This window comes from Malus domestica, chromosome 10 (assembly GCF_042453785.1).
Source record: "Malus domestica chromosome 10, GDT2T_hap1".
Classification (NCBI taxonomy): Eukaryota; Viridiplantae; Streptophyta; class Magnoliopsida; order Rosales; family Rosaceae; genus Malus; species Malus domestica.
This window is the reverse complement of record NC_091670.1, coordinates 12995255-13011818: the sequence shown is the minus strand read 5'-3', so window position 1 is coordinate 13011818 and position 16564 is coordinate 12995255.

The following is a 16564-nucleotide window of genomic DNA, read 5'->3' as shown; positions in this document are numbered from 1 at the left end:
CAGTTAAAAATATCGTCAGTAAACTATTATTTCAATTATTGGAATGGTATAAGGACTTAAAAAATTAAAATACGGAAATGTATGATGAATGTACCTATAACGGTGTTTAATTGTCAAAAAAAAGAAAATTATGACATTTTTTTTTAATTTTCAAGTTGTTAAAAATCATGTAGACGGGTGAAAAAGGGGTAATGGTAAAAATAAAGAAGATAAACGGGTTAAAAATGGTAAATGGGTAAACGGGTATTAAACAGTTACGGTTAAATGGGTATGCGGTTATGGGTATGGTTAACCGTTTATAAACGGTTATGGGTATGGATATAACCGTTTAGGTAATTACCCAACGGGTAAACGATTATGCGGGTATGAGCATAAATGGTTATGGGTAAATAACCGCGGTTACCCGTCCGCCATAACCGTTGCCCATCCCTACTTCAAAGCAGCCCTAAGTATCCATAAAAACAAAATACATAAAAAGTCAAGAAAGCTAGAACCTAAAAACTGCTCAAGGCTGAAGACTCCTGCTCTCTCTCTCTCTCTTCAAATTCTCCTCCTTCTGTTGAGTATTTGTCTCCTATTAAAAGGCTTAGGACTTATCTAACATCTGACACATTTAAATCCTCGAATTGACTCTCATTTATAACTCATAATAACCAGTTTTTAGTATTGGAGTAACTGAAAACTAGCTGTTATCAGAATTTGTAACTGAATAGCTCCTCTGTATTCTGTCATAACTTTTTGTTGAAACCTCTAAATCACAAGCTATGATGATCATAAAAAAGAAGACTTCTAGGGCTTTCCAACCATATATGGCCTATTTTCTAATTCGTTTTGAGCATTTCGGGGCAAAGCTAGCAACTTGGCTATTCTGCAAGGGCCTTTTCTGGCGAATCCTGGGCAACTTGTGGGCTATGGTCTGGTCTTGGGCGAGTTAGGCTTCAAACTATCCATTCTAGGCTCTTAAGATATTCAAAATAAGATGATTTCTTTAAACCCTTACTTTCATCGTGAAATACAATACAAACAACAAAATACTTTATGCATGGAAATTTTAAGTCAAAAACCCAAGTAAAAGAGGGCGTAAAAGTGTAACTTTACGCACTCAACATCAATCTTGTCAGCAATCGAACTAGCCACATTTGGAGCGGCATGCACCATTGACACAGATCTACCAGCCTCCTCTTTCTCGCCCTTAGGGGAAGTCAAGTTAATCACCAGCTTGGGAGTAGCCGGTGAACCTTCGCAAACAGCGGAAGAAGACTGAATATGCGCGACATCTCCTATGCAGGCGGCATCTCTTGAGCAGGTAGGGGAGATCTTTTCTTTCCACCTTCATGAGCAACAGACTCAACTACAGTGATTGGATGAGCTAACGCCTCAGCCTTAATTCGCTTTATCTCATTTCTCGGGGGCAGCCCACCTTTCTCCCGACGAAGAGGACTAAGCAGCCAATGCCACTCACGGTACTCGGAATGGATGCCAAAGGCAATATGTACCTTCTTCATATTTTAAGAAGTTTAAGGGGTCGAGCCAAATTCTGAATCTGCGAGAATGGAGAAAGACAATTAGTAAATCGGAAAACAACCTAGCAAAAGTGCTAAGCAGTCTACTTACCGGAGATGAAAACCGTTGGAACACGCGACTCATGGGAAGAATCAAACTCCTATTCTCCGCTTATCTCCAAAGTCTCATTGGCCCAATCATGGTTTCCCTTGCTCGATTGGTCAAAGAGCCTATGGCGAGATCGTAGCTGCCTAACTCTTTCAATGTGGCCAATGTCATAGAAATACCAAAATTCGTTGACAGTCAAATCCAAGTCAAAGAATTGGCTTACATTGTGAAATCCCACCATCACGCAAACCGCATTAGGAGAACATTTGGCAGAGGCGTAGTTCATGGAGCAGAGCACCCCTTGGAAACATTGCGTGGATAGAGTAAATCCCAACACAAAGTAATAAGGATGGAACTTGATGGCTCTTTGATCCTCACCACATGGCTCACAGCTGCCACCTTCCTTGATGTGTTTCACACGCACCCCCGATGAAATGGCATGCCCATACGCCTCAAGAAAGTCTCTAAATGAATCATCGGAGCTAATTTTGAAGTGAGCAGTCTTGAAGGAGCCCATCTTACTCAAAGACTCGCCTTGACGATACAACGGCGGAACACCATCATCACCCTTTTGGGTTGAAGAAGACATGCTTAAAGAAATTCTACAAAGGCGTAAGAAAAAATTCATTTGACGGCTACCCAAAAAAAAAAAAAAATTGAAGATCCAAGCTGCAAGAACCCAGTAGCCGCGCTAGGCCCCATGACCTGGTCTATTCTCTCTCGGCCCGTAGGCCTCACGGCCCATTAGCACAAAGGGAGGGTTGGCGCCCTCTTCCACTTTTCTTGTGGGCCAAAGTCTAGTCATCCTACCCAGGAATGAGGCCCACGCCTACCTTCCTCCCATTCTAGCACGAGCCCGAGCCTCCTCAGCCCAACGTCTATCAACTCGACCTAGCCACCGTAGCGCCAAACAGTCTCACGGCAACAACCATGCCATGGCCCACTCCAACCAATTTTTCACACATCCTTGACCCTCGTTGAGCCAAATTTTAAGCCCCAATGCTCCCAAAAATTACAAAGACAAGTAAAAATTAATTTTTTCTTACCTTGATGCGGCGTGAAGACGAAGAAAGCAACAAAAGATGACCTTTTGCACAGGCAAGTGTAGAAGATTGCTAGGGGAGGGGGAATAAATATCCTCTAGCTCTTTCTCTCTTGTAGGGTAGTATAAATTACTCTCTAAAGTTGATTTAATAATCTACTTAAGGTAGACTTAAATAGACTATAGAAGTAATTTATTTCTCTTTCCTAGAAGGATCTAATTTCCAATTAAAAAGGGAATTATATCAAAATAGGAAACAATCCTATGTTTCCTAAAGGAAGAAGATCTCTACACTTGTTGCCCCTTTTCTGCGAGCAGCCCAACAGGTGTGGGGGCATTTGTGGAGCAAAAAATAATCAAGAAAAATATGGAGGCGACACATGGATTCTTGGGTAAAAAATATAAAATTACCCTGGAGATACATCGGAACTCCCACGCTCAAGAAGTAGACAATAATGGCTCAATCAAGGTCAAAGATGAACAAAATAAGTATTTATTCAAAACCTATTTCATCAATCCTCATCAAATCCTCCCCACAAGGTAACCCTATTTATTCTTTTCAAATTATGATTAATTACCAAAATTAATTAATTAATTTTCTAATTAATTGGTTAATTTTTTAATTAACTTTCTAATTGATTGCAAGATATTATTTTGACATAATATCTTGAAATTAGAGCCAAAAACCACCATATGTGGCCGGACCCCTTTTCTCCAAATAAGGGCCGGCCACACCCCTATAAATAGCTCTCATTTCTCCCAAAAACCTAAGTCCAATTCTCTTATAAAATTCTCCAAATTTCTCTAAACACTTTTCCCTCAAATTCTAACTTTGGCATCGGAGGTTCTTCGACCAAAGCCCCCCCCAATTCATCGTGGGTGCGTGAGGTTCTTGGCCTTGACCTCAGGTGTTAATTGCTTTGCAAGTGCATTTCGTCCAAGAAGAAGAAGGCAGAAATTTGCATCTACAATCCTCGTCTTTTATATTACTCAAACTTGAGACCTCCTTTAACTAAGTATAAACAAAAAGACAAATTATTTGTACTTAATATGAATTATGGTAGCAAAATTCCGCCACCTTCAGTCCTGACAAAATTGTACATACAAAACAAATGAACACTTGTGATCAAGGCCAAAGCCTCACGTGCCCATGAGGTTGGAGGGGGGGGGAGGAGTTTTGGCCAATGGATCTCTGATGTCTAAGTTTGTTTCTCTGAAAAGAGAGAGAGAGAGAGAGAGAGAGAGAGAGCTTAATTGTGTAGCAAAAGATTACCAGAAACTAGTGGAGATGGAGTATTTATATGGAGGTGGCTGGCCTAAGGTTTTTTCCTACACGTGGCGGCATTTGATTGGCCAAGGTGAGTCATCTATAGAATGGAGGAGAAAAGAATAATCTTAAAAATATTAATTGTTAAATAATATCTTGGGATTATCTTGGAAATATCTTTGACTGGATATGATTGGAAATCCATGTTTGTTTAAGTTGATCTTCAATCAAGAGGATATTAAAGATAAGATGTAGTAACTAATCATATTTTTATTCCTCCTTACCATGAGCAAGAGAGCTTGATGATGGTGTAGTCCGCTGCTCTAGCCTCCAAGATGTTGGACTGTGCATGTGAATTTTTGTGGCCCTCCCCATTTAATGAGGAAATTCTTGTCTTATTCGGAAAAAAGTCCACGTGTGGTTTCTAAAAATTTTGAAATTATTTTTTACTCCACATGAATCATATTCAAATAAGTAAAAGACAATTCTATATAAAAATGTCATTTTACTTATTCGAACAATGATTCATTTAAGCACAAATAATTTTTTAACAATTTGGAGAAGAACACATTTTGTTTCTTCATAATGGGTTGTGAGTATATCGGTTTCATTTTTTTGTTTTCCAGAATCCCTCCTGTGAAATTTTTTTAGACTTATTTTACAAACAATATTGGAAGACAGACGGGCCAAAAACATCTAGATTAATATTTTTACTTTTAAATTCTGAAATAAAGTGTCTTGAAGGATCCCATACCCATATACCCCAACTAGAATGCCAAAAGAGTGTACAAGTGTTGCAGAGTTCAAAACTTGGGGCTGCCAGGATCCCCCCCAAATTCCCAGCCTTCGCCGCCGACTCCTTCCTTTGGTTGGAGTCGGCCGGCTTTCCCTTGCTGCTCCCCCTTTTCTTCTCCTCTCTAGCCCATTTCCCTCGCCCTCATCCTCCTTTCCCCTCCACCTTTTTCTCTCCTTCTGCAACCCAACCCACTACCCATACCCTCAAGTCATCCCTCTTCCCCTATCACGCCCTCCCTCCTCTATTTTTTTCCTGCGGTGCTTTTTTCTGTTTTCTTTTTTGCTCTCTTTTCTTTGTCTCAGTTTGTTTAAGCTTTGTCTCAATTCTCTGAGCTTGTCTCAGATCGAAACCTGTAGACACCTTCCTGCTCTGATGTTTCCTTCCGTCGTGAGTCCACAACTACCAACCCCTACTTCTCAGCCTCGGGTGCTTCTCCTCGGTGACGTGCTTGGGTTTTGGGTGGCTGTTAAAGTGCTTTTTGCAGTATTTGGTAGGATTATGGGAGCGTTCACAGCGCTGGTGACTCGCTCACCCCCATTTTCCTTTGATCTGGTTGCTGTTTTTGGTTCGATTTTTGGTGGTGGTGGCCTTCCGATGGAGGCACGTCAAATTTGGTGGTGGCTGCTGGTTTCCTATTTATTATTAGGGTTTCTGTTGTCTTTTAGCTATGCCTTTTCGGCTTTGTGTTGTATTTACTTTTTCCTGCTAGGCTTGTATTTTGGTTGTGAGATGTCTTTTGGACTCTCTTTTCCTTGTATTAGTCTCTTTGTTTAATGGAAAAGTATATTAGTTTGTCCAAAAAAAAAAAGTGTCTTGAAGTGCACTGTTTTTCCAGAGTCATAACCAACCTCATTGATGTTGATTTTAGACTGCTTGCCTACCGACCGCCCGAGCGTTACCCCATCAGGTTAATTAAAGACTGCTGCCCTACTGATGAAAATGATGAACATTAAAGTTGATGGTGAGCCGGGAAATCATAAACCCCTTCTGAAAACCACCACTACCACTGAGTCCACCGCCACGCCATGCACGAATAACTTAAGCTTTGAGTTCATATCCTCGATTCTAACTCCTCCTGGAAACCTCGTCATTTCCTTCTAAAATTATATCGAATTCCTTCTGAAATCATAACCAAATTCACCTACAAAATTCACTAACCTTTATTTAACTCATATCTCCTTTAGTGGCAGAACATTTTGAACTTAGATTTTACCAAAAACTTAAAGCAATCTTCCTTGAATTTAGGTCATTGTTCTGCTTTTACTTTCAAACTTTCACTATGGTTCTGAACCCTGCTAAACTTTTAGTTTGTTTTGACCCCTAAATTTTCAATTCGTGCCCACTTCTCCTCAACCATCAATCGTTACAATTTTCCGTTAATTTCATCACATGCAATGCGATAGGGATTTTACCACCTGCAAAATAAGGATAAAAACACTTAAAAATACTTGCAAGAGTACAAGGTTGTTGTAGTATAACAGCTCAAGCAAGGTCGTTTCCGCAGGGATTGAATGAATAATTTATGTTAAAACCAAATCTTAATTAATTATTTGAAAACAAAGTTTGGAAGAGGTTGATTTAATGACCTAAAATATTAAAAACGAATTTAATTAAAAATAATTAAACAAATTGGGAAAGTAAATAAAACAAAAGAAAATAGTTTTGAAAATAAATTTAAGCACTAGGGTTCCGCCGTCACCTTAACAATCCTACATAGTTCTTCCAATTACTTATGAATTACTCATGCATATTTTGAAGGTTAGGTTTTCCTAATATATATCCTACTTGGAACCTCCAACATAGAACGTATATCTATCATGCAACCCATCCGTGGCATTCAGATTGAATGTGAACATGCAAGAGTCATTAAGTTTTGTGAAAACCTTTGGAAAAACCATATAACCCTTAAGATGTGTCGTCCGTCCTAAGAAGTTACACATATTAACCACAAGAAGCCAACGTATATTTTAGGAACAACCCTCCGCCAAAATTGCATCAAATTACTTTTCTGAATATCCTAATGGTGGCTAATCATCAAGACAATTAGATAGTTTAAACCGATGATTAATAATTCAAAACTTGCATGCACAATATCATAAGCAAATTGAAAAGAAACTACATATTCTTGCTAAGACTCGTGGCCTCGCCCTAGCAAACAGAAATTAGTTACTAACAATCATAAAACAAAATATTATTAAAAACATGGATAGAAAACACCTTGAAAATAAACTTGAATCTTCCAAAGTAGTGTGTGCGTTCTCTGTGACAACCCGTCCCTAATTTTAAGTTTTATAAATTTAAAAATAATGATTTTATGAAAATGCCCTTAGAGGCGAGGATGTTTGACTTTCGTTGACCGTTTGAAGTCACAATTAACGTTTCCGAATAGATCTTGAAGCTACGAACGCATAGGCGAAAGCCGTTTATGAGTCCGGATTATAACGGTATGGTTACGGACATTTAAAATTGTTTACTCAAATTTTAGTTTATAAACTAATTAAACTCCCACCATGTGGGAATTGTAACCAATCAAATTAAAGGGGGAAGGACAAATAAGAAATTAGAGGAGAGAGAGAAAGCTCCCAGCCTTCCCTTCCAATCGACCCATCTATGCACCTACCCGACCAAATTTCCAGCGGTTCCGCCATTTTTCTCGTCGAACCATCATCATCCAACACCTGCAATCTCTTCCACAACCTCCCCTCTACCATCTCCACCCAAATTCGAAGGTTTTAGGTCCAAAACTGTTCACCACCCACCACTACCCTTAACTAACTCCCCTTGGACCCAAGAACAAGACCCAACCAGTGATAGGGGCGTTGGAACACTGGAGAAGTCGAATCGACGAACACCCATTCTAGGGTTTCCGACGGGTTTGTGGTGATTTGAGGCTTTTTCCGTCCAAATTGGACTTGACCACATGTATAAAACTTACTCTACTCATTGAGATCTTCATTTTTGTGAAATTTGAGAATTTTTAGAAATAGTTGATTTTTTTTCCGACGAGTCAGGGCGGCCGACCACCGTGTGTGGCGGCATGTGAGCCGAGGCACCCCTTGACCTTCCTAAGCTAAGCTTGATACCCCAATTCCATAGGTGAAGTCCAACTGATGAAATCTCATCATTTGAACATAATTTTGATAAAGACCGCTACTTAATCCTTATATGAATTGATGATCCGACCGTTGGATGGTCACCAAACTTTAATACATTATAGTACGTAATATTTGAGGATATTAGAAACTTAAGGATTGGGAATCCGAAGTACGGATATTCTCGAATTGGATTATAAGTTCGTAAACTAAAACGTTGACTGCCATTTGAATTTGCAATTGGCGGAGATCCAACTGTTGGATCGTAATGAAACTTTAGTATGATATTCTAGAAGCATAATATGGATCTTTGAAAGTTAAGGATCGGAAACCCGAGGTGTGGATCTTCCGGATTGAGTTACGCAGGCTTATAGACCCTACCACCGACCTTTGACCAACGATTGACTTTTGGTCAATGGTTTTCAAATCATTCTTGAACGTCCTTGGGGATGTATTTTATGTAAGTTACGTGTTCTATCGTTAAGAATCCTGAGACGTGATTTGATAATTGTTCTAAGCACTCATCGTTCGTGATGCCTCGATATTCGTGCTTGGGAGTTATAGAGTGGACCTTAGGTGAGTGGGTCTTTTCCTTTTTGTAGTATATGTATGTATGTATGTATGTGTGTGTGTATATATATATATATACTTATATGATTGATAGTTTCCACAAATACTTTTGAATTGATTTATGCACTTCATGCGATGATTAAATTATATTATGAGAAATGTTGCACTGTTGTGAAATACCAAGATGATCATACGAGATGCGCAGGTAAGTTCAGGTAAGTTTATTATGTTGATTGGAATTATTGCATCATTATGGCATGCTCATATTCATATAGTGGCTCATCATTGCTACACCCATGTGTTAATGCTCAGCCTAGGCCAGGCTAGTCTTTCACGTGTCGTTCACATCAGCATCGCATGCTCGCCTTGGATCCAAGTAGGTGCTAGCCCTGTCATACAGATTGCATTATGCAATTCTGACTCGTATGTGATAGTGAATAACGCTAGCCTTCACGTGATTGTAGTACTAGAGCGTATATTATTACACCTAGCCCTGTCGTACTGGTCACATTAGGTGACTCCAACTCGTGTGCTAGCATAGATTGATGAGCAATAGGTGCAGTCGTACAGGTCACATTAGGTGACTCTGACTTGCATGCACATGATTATATTTATATTGCCATTGAGATATTGTGTTGTGGCATAGTTCTAGATTTACTGTTGGCATGCACTTGATTTCATACTTATATGTAGTATGATTTTTTGGAAACTATACTTGTTTTACGGCGAGGGGTTACCATATTTTTAGAAAGGTTTTTATAAAACTTTATTTTCAAGCTCACTCACCCTTATGTTTTGCCCCTCCAGGTTTCAGTAGTTGAGCTTTCGTATCGACAAGAATTCTTGGCAAATATTGGTATAGATGGTTACCTTCGATGGTATAATTCTCATTTCCACTTTACTATACTTTACTTATGCTCTGTCATCACGTGTGAAATGGATTCATTCCCACTCATAGTGCACTCTTCCAATTAGGCACTTTTAGGTTTAAATTTATTAACATTTTTCCACTACACTACACTACACTTTATGGCTTTGTCACCTTCCAAGTGTCAGCCAACACAGCTCAATTCGGAATCCAAGTAGGTATTCCGGGTCGGGGTGTGTCATTCTCTCCTCTTTCTCCCAAGCGAAATATCTTTATCTATACTACAACAAAATAAAACCCTAAAAGGTTTTAGAATACAACTAGGAAACATAATAAAATAATAAAACAGAAAATAAAAGGTTTCTTATTTGAACTAAAATTCAGACTTCTCAGAAATTTAGTCTTTTGACCAACCAAAGCAACTCCGATTTGGTCTCAAAAGATATCTATTGAAAGCTGACGATGTCCCCTATAAATCCTTAGAAGGAATCTTCCTCAAAATATGTCATCTTGACCTCCAAAATGCCCAAAACGCCCAAAAACGTCAATCTGGGAAAGCTGCGCGCTGGGTCTTATTTTCTTCTCCACGGTCAAACGGCTTAGTAGAAAAATCTGAAACTTTGATACAAATATCTTGAAACACTCATGAACATCCTCCAATTGGAATCACTCCAAAATTGATTCGTTTGATCACTTTTTGCTCCAAAGGAAATCGAATATGATACATTGAAAATACATAACAAAATATGAAATTTCTATCAAAATAACCAATAATTAATACTAAGATTATGGTAAAATATATGGTATAATATGGACTCATCACAATGCCTAAAAAATATGAAGCTACACTCGCAATAACACTATAAAAAACAAGTTGCTTTCGCAGCAAAACTTCTCTTAGTGAACTTGGTATTTGTTGGAAAAAGTTTTTTAATCTGGCAAAATTCCAACATTTCTTTCGGCGAAAATTGAACTCTTTTGCGTAAAAACTTGTCAGCGCAGTCGTTGGGAAAGCTTTTTTTTTTTTTTTTTGTTAGTGTAAAATTAGTAAATACGTAGACTTCTATTATTATTTTTGTCAGACTCAGAATTCTATTCATTGAGTAAGGAGAAAAATTGAAGAGGAATTGAAACTCAACTCATCTACAAAATATCCGAGTGGACGAAAATAATCCTCAAGTATACCAATTTAATAGAATTGAGGACTGGGGGATATTTACATGAATGAGATCAAAACTAAATTGAAAGTTTAAAGGACGTAGGAAAACAAAGCCTATGCAATTGAAGGGTTAAATAATCGAATTCGGGGGTAAAGTGGAACAAATTACAATCCAAGAAGCAAAGTAAAACACAATAACTTATTTATTTACAAGTAATGACAAAGGCTGACACTAGATATAATTTCCATTAATATTTTTCATCCACATATAACCACGGTCTTAACGATTTCTGTTTAGGCGTTAAGAGGCTGTCTATTATCCCAGTTATTGCGTAGGAGTTTAAAAATTAAGAAAAGGCCTATAGACTTTTTTAGGCATTCACTTAGTCTGTCTAGACTCGTTTAGACACCCTTTTAGGTCACAACTCTCACTTAAACAGAAAAACGATAGCTTTCATTTTGCATTTTATTTTTGTTCAGTAAATTGTAAGAAACTTGTTGAATACTTGGATGAATACTCATTATATACGTGTTCTCTATATTTTTAATATGTTATAATATTGCAATTTATATGTCATTTTATTTTACAATTTATGGATGTCAATACAATTATGTATTTTTTTAGTATAAATAGTCACTTCTTTATACAATATAAATGAATTTACTTCAATCTGTATAGTCAACCTAGATCCCGCCTAGGCACTAGGCCCCAGCCTACGGAAACTGAAAACAATGTCAATTGGAAATTTAGAAACTAAATTAACTTGAAGCCCCTTAGTATTACAGTCTAGTGACATTCATCTTCACTTGTAAGTGAGAAGTCTTGTGTTCGATTGTCGCCAAAGGTGAATTTGAACCACATAATTACTAGCCTATTGTGAAGCTTAGCCCACTCTCACACCCCCTTAGTATGGATAATGTCGTTCGCTCAAAAAAAAAAAAAAACCCCTAGCTCCAAATTAACTTGAAGATATATAATTTGGTACACGGAAAGCTAACAAAATTTGAGGTACATAAAACCTCTTCAATGCCTTCATTTATCACAAAATGGTCCATGAATGAAAGTTCTCCCAACTTCCAACCTACCAAAAGATTTAGACAGATTTTGGCGCTTGATCACTGGACTTTTACATGAAAAGTAGGTCATGGTTATAGCTAGCTGCTAGCTAGGGCCTATCTAGTGTTAGGTTTCATTTTCATCTTTCCGGTTGATGTATTTTTAAACTAAGTTAAATAATAATTAATTTAAACCAAATTAAACTTGCAAGCACACGATCAATTGTAGTAAGATATACAAATATGAAGTTGAACTCAAAGGGATTACTTTAACACCAATTTAACCAATTAATCACGCTAGACTTAATTAAACAAAAAATAAGTTAAATGAATAATGAATTAAGACTAAAACTAACAATAAAATTAAAACGACAAGCAAATAATATAAACACAAGTCAAGAAGAATTTCAAAAACAATGAAGCCTAATGTTATGAATCCACCAACAACAATTTTATATATTTTTCCTAGAGCCAACTACTATCTAATTACCAAGCCAATGTTAAAGGTTGTTCTTTCTAATGTATGAATTAATACGTGGTTAGACATCAACTCATGTATCTCTACATAATAACCATATCTTATCAGTTAGGCATACACAAAAGCCCATTAAGTGTACAAGAATTATGTCAACCAAGTAAGACTAGCTTGATATTGTTCATCCTCACTAGTTTATCTAATCTACTTAATCTTAAATCTAGTAAACCTAATTGGTTGGTCATTCTCATAGATTTATTTTGGTAACTAGATGCAAAATTCCTAAAAGTGACCAGTCATTAGAAATTCAAATCTAGAATAAATTGTGTACAAAGATTGAGAATATAACATGGCTCATAATCAAATAGCAATTAACAAAGTACTTCTCAAATATTCATGTCATGACTTCATCACAAACCTTAAAAAATAACTTAGTTACACATAGAAATAAAAATAAAAGAAAGATAGAACCCGGAATCCATGGCAAGGCACGTCCCTAAACTCTTCTTTGCGAATTGCGTAGATGGTGATATTGGTATTATGGTGTGGTGATGATGTGTAGAGAGAGCTTGAGATGCCTTATTAATACTAGAAAAACCCTAACATGTCTTTTAGAAAATCTACTAAAACAAAACAAATTCCTAAACAATTAATGACACAAACTAGGAAAGAATCCTTCATGGCTTGGGACAAACGTTATCTATCTTGCATGCTAGATTTGAGGTTGATTTAGCTTCTAGAAAATTCTAGAGAAATAGGAACCATTATAGCTCTATGTCTTAGCTTTTAGGAATATATTGCACGCCACTAGGAACAACCAGGAAAGGCTCTGAATCTTCATTTTCCCACAGATGTGCAGTTTTCACGGGAATGCAACTTCTATGGGAAGGATTTACAAAACTGGAACGTTTGGCTCTATGAAAAATTATGAAATTTAAATGCAATTATATTCAGCCTCTTAACATTCTTCTCCAATTGGTCTTGCATCAAAACTCCTCCAGAAAGTCGATTTATCACCAAAAATGTTATGAATGCATATGTTGGCTGAAATTAAGGAAACGAACTAATAAAGCTCTTTTAAAATAAACTCTTTAGCAAAACTTAGGGATATTGGATTGAAAATATGAGAAATAAATCAATTATCAAATAGCTCCAAACTTAACGTTTGCTAGTTCTCGAGCAAAACAAAAGTAATAGACAACAAGAAATAAATAGATCTTCCGTAAATTAGCCTCAGTGCAATGTAAAAGGGTCACCAAACTTAAGTGAATTAAACACTTTTCCAAATAGAATTATCGAAACCTTACATAAGATACTCAAGTGTAGTGAGTGAAATAACCAATATCAATACAACTTACTCAACCTGGACAGGTATACGTAAACCAAAGCTTCCACTTCAAATCCTCCACTATGAATATCACTCACAAAGAAACCATACATTAAAGGGTAAAGTGCCACTCAAAACATTATAAGCAATATAAAACCCCATAAGCTTGCTCTTCACATCATCTCTCCACTGATTTAAATTAATGCAACACCAAAGACCAAAGGTCTTTACAAAGGTTGTAATGTTAAACTAGGTTATGGGCTACGAAAGAAAGGATAAGGAAAACTAGAACTTAGGAAATACCAAGATATATTCATCATGAAATTTGGCCGGCCCTTTTTTGAAACTTGATTTTCAATTCTTGGCATCCAGACTCATGCTGTAGGAATGGAAAATTTTCAAACTACCATTTTCCTAATTTCTTTGATACTATCATTTTCTTTTTCTTTTCTTTAGAAAAGAAAAAAAAAGATAATATGACACGTGGTACCTCGGTGCACGTGACTTCTTTGTGTAGAACCCAACCTTTATCGCCCTCGACATCACTTTGGGATCTCTCAAGCTACAGGGTATGGCTAATATAGGTTAAATGCATGGCAATGAAAGAAAATGCTAAGTGTTTGGCTTCAAAAGGATAACTAGGGATATATAACATAAAAGGTTAGCTAGAAAGGCTCAAATGACCCAAAGATGGCCAAAATCATCTCCCTAATGTTGCATGATTTAGAATTTCTCCTCGAGAGATATTGAAGCAAGTTCTAATGAATGACAATATTATCATAAAACTCACAAGAAAGAATATGCAAGAGGCTCAAAATCTCACAAACGTTCAATAAGTTTTCACTTAAAATTCACATATAATTCTCGAAGTTAAGAGCTAGTCATACTAACTGTCTATATAAAATGAACCTGAGAATAATCATGTAGGAATCTGATTAACGATATAAAACAACTGAAGTTCCACATAAAAAGCACCAATTCAAATAAGCTTGTGACCTGAAAGAAAAGCAAAGTATTATCATTGACTTATGGAATGTCTAATAAAAGAAAATGACTCAAGAAAAAGAAAATCTTTGCCATTTTAAAAAAAAAATTTATGGATTTTGTTTTTAATTTTTTATTTATGAAGAACTATGACACAAACTAACAAGACACAGATAACAGAATAATTAACGAACATAAAAATAGGAAAAGGACAAAACAACTTAATTTACTAACTAAAAAAATGGACCCAATAACACAACAAATTCCATGCACATGATGGGACAAAATAAGTCTGGGTGTTAAAATTGCAACCCGCGCAAATTTTTCAATGCACTGATTTTTCTTGCTTTTAATCTTTTAAAACTTTAATTCTCACCCCTAGACTTAAAATCAAATATTGTCCTCAATTTTTAGAATAAAGAAAACATGGAAAATTAAGAGCAAATTAATGAGAGAGAGGGTGTGAAAACTTCCCGAATTTTTTGTTGGAGCATGAATGAACATAGTTGAAGGTTCATGCGACATGCTTGTAGCGAACTCCCCAAACTTGAATTTTGGATAACCAATGTTAATGCAAACAAGAAGCACAAAACTTAATGCAAAAAGTGAACGGAATTTTAAGAAAATTTGGGTTGCCTCTCAAGAAGCGATTTTTTATAGTCATGAGTAAGGCGGAATGAAGTAGAGGATGGTGATCATATGGGGAACAACTCCATGAATCTTCTTCTGAATCCCTTTCTTCCACCTTGTAGCTTTGAAATTTGGTGTGCATTTTATCTTTTCTTCAATCTCAAATGGTGATCATATGGGGAACAATGAAGGGTTGCATATTTTAACTTTTCTTCAATCTCAAAGCTCGAGACTTCTTTCTCTTCTTCATTCTTTTTTCGTTGTCACCATATCTTGGCCATTGGTGTGAAATCGAATTTATCATTCACATCTTCGACTTTTGGTTCAATTCCAAATTTTCTTCCACAATTTGAGTAGTGGACTTCAAGCGGGGTCTTGGAAGTCTTCCTCCTACTTGTCAGTCTCTTTCTCTGTCGTACGTCTTCATCCGTTTGGCTTTCTAACTCTTTGTTAGGCTCCTCCTTATTTGGATTTATGAACATTGCAGAAAGGGCAACTCGTCTTCATAAGTAGGATTTTTAAAAAGTGGGGTGACATCGTCTGTTCTTCTCTGCTTCCTCTTTAGTTAGTTCACCGAGTTGTACATCTTTTCCCTACTCTCAAATTTTTCAATTGTATGGCACGCACTTTGCTCAATTGGATTAGCTTCGGGTTCGCTTGGAAAAACTACTTGGTCTCTTTCAACCAAGGAAGAAAATATCGGTGATATCGGAAATATCGGTAGTTCGAAAACACGGAAATATCGATGGAAATATCGGTAAAATATCGATATCGATAAAAATTACATGGAAACCACGGAAATTGTAAGAAAAACTTGGAAATTTTTATTGAAACTTTGTAGGATGTTTATTTAGTCAATTATCTATTAGTTTATCACAAAAAATTGGAAGGAAATGCATTGCATGATGGATTTAACATTATCAAGTTGATTATATAGCGATCTGACAAACATTATGAGTGTAGAAAATATGTAGTAATTAATGAAAGAAGTCTAAACACACCATAATCATTTATATATAATGAATTAGTACAATATTTTACACTTTAGTACCACATAGAGTTCCTATGAGGTTCAAATTTGTCACTATCTTCATCATCTCTATGTGTAGAATGAGTGTATTGTGAAGAGTAGTTATCAAATGATAAATCCCCAAAATAGTTTTGCATGTAATTGTTAATATGCCACCCATATGGATCCGAGATTGGTTAAGGTTGTCCATAAGAAAAATCATTTGAAGATTGAGGCTGGGATTGATTCCATGAGTCGCTCGATTCCATCCCAATAGGAATGGGATATGAAGGGTAGGGAAATGGTTGGTTATGAGTAAAACCATAGTTAGTACTTCCCAATCCAACAGAGTCTGAAGTTCTAGATAACGAGTCATCTTCTTGACTTGACAAAATCCCTTTGCCTCTTTCTCTGCGAGTATAGTCCTTCCCTATGGCACCAATTCCTGGTCCTGCCCGCCTACTGCCATGGTCATCATCCTGGGTTGCATGCGTGAAGTTTGCCTCACCAGTGAAGGGGCTCATATATCCGGGAGGTGGTGGTCCATAATAGTTTCCATATCCACCACCACTACCTCCAGCTCCACTATGTCCTTCATCATTCCCACCTCCGGTGGTAGGTGAGTCTCCTGATCTTGTACTAGAGCTATCATTAGTATCAGCACGATGTTGTGGTTGT